The sequence below is a fragment of the Arachis duranensis genome, unplaced genomic scaffold (genome assembly GCF_000817695.3).
Source record: "Arachis duranensis cultivar V14167 unplaced genomic scaffold, aradu.V14167.gnm2.J7QH unplaced_Scaffold_606023, whole genome shotgun sequence".
NCBI lineage: Eukaryota > Viridiplantae > Streptophyta > Magnoliopsida > Fabales > Fabaceae > Arachis > Arachis duranensis.
The window spans coordinates 41,679-43,173 of record NW_026264986.1 but is presented as its reverse complement, the minus strand read 5'-3'; the positions used below and the strand labels follow the sequence as shown (position 1 = coordinate 43,173).

Here is a 1,495-nt window from a genome sequence, read left to right as displayed (position 1 = left end):
AGGAATTGACGGAAGGGCACCACCAGGAGTGGAGCCTGCGGTTTAATTTGACTCAACACGGGGAAACTTACGAGGTCCAGACATAGTAAGGATTGACAGACTGAGATCTCTTTCTTGATTCTATGGGTGGTGGTGCATGGCCGTTCTTAGTTGGTGGAGCGTTTTGTCTGGTTAATTCCGTTAACGAACGAGACCTCAGCTTGCTAACTAGCTATGTGGAGGTAACCCTCCACGGCCAGCTTCTTAGGGGGACTATGGCCGCCCAGGCCACGGAAGTTTGAGGCAATAAGAGGTCTGTGATGCCCTTAGATGTTCTGGGCCGCACGCGTGCTACACTGATGTATTCAACGAGTCTATAGCCTTGGCCGACAGGCCCGGGTAATCTTTGAAATTTCATCGTGATGGGGATAGATCATTGCAATTGTTGGTCTTCAACGAGGAATTCCTAGTAAGCGCGAGTCATCAGCTCGCGTTGACTACGTCCCTGCCCTTTGTACACACCGCCCGTCGCTCCTACCGATTGAATGGTCCGGTGAAGTGTTCGGATCGCGGCGACGTGGGCGGTTCGCTGCCGGCGACGTTGTGAGAAGTCCCCTGAACCTTATCATTTAGAGGAAGGAGAAGTCGTAACAAGGTTTCCGTAGGTGAACCTGCGGAAGGATCATTGTCGATGCCGCACAAACCAGGATTGACGCGCGAACGAGTCCACAAACACCCGAGGCGGGGAAGGGCCGGCGCCCCGTCTCAAACAAGAACAAAACCCCGGCGCGGAAAGCGCCAAGGAAGCCAAACGTTTCTGCTCTCCCCGCCGGCTCCGGAGACGGCATCCGGTCGGGGCGACGAGTGACCACAAGAGTTAAAAACGACTCTCGGCAACGGATATCTCGGCTCTTGCATCGATGAAGAACGTAGCGAAATGCGATACTTGGTGTGAATTGCAGAATCCCGTGAACCATCGAGTCTTTGAACGCAAGTTGCGCCCGAAGCCCTTAGGCTGAGGGCACGCCTGCCTGGGTGTCACCAAAAGGCGCCCCCCCGTCTCGCCCGTCCCAGGGCACGGGGAGGGGGCGAACGTTGGCCTCCCGGGAGCCCCTGGCTCGCGGTTGGTTCAAAGAGACGGGCTCTTGGTGGGGAGCGGCACCGCGGCAGATGGTGGTCGAGAACAACCCTCGTGGCCAGTCGCGCGCGCCTCTCCCCCGGTTCAAGGCACGGCGACCCGCGGGCGACGTGGATCGTCCCGAGCGCGACCTCAGGTCAGGCGGGGCTACCCGCTGAGTTTAAGCATATCAATAAGCGGAGGAAAAGAAACTAACGAGGATTCCCCTAGTAACGGCGAGCGAACCGGGAAGAGCCCAGCATGAGAATCGGTCGCCCCTGGCGTCTGAATTGTAGTCTGGAGAAGCGTCCTCAGTGGCGGACCGGGCTCAAGTCCCCTGGAAGGGGGCGCCAGAGAGGGTGAGAGCCCCGTTGTGCCCGGACCCTGTCGCACCACGAG

The 1,495-nt window shown here is 58.3% G+C and overlaps 1 non-coding gene across 1 annotated transcript; it reads left to right on the top strand.

Moving 5' to 3' along the window:
- The first annotated feature begins 864 nt into the window (after positions 1–864).
- On the top strand, positions 865–1,020 carry LOC127744571 (5.8S ribosomal RNA). The gene has a single exon (XR_008005503.1). It is a non-coding gene; the product is annotated as a 5.8S ribosomal RNA (ribosomal RNA).
- Positions 1,021–1,495: the final 475 nt, after the last annotated feature.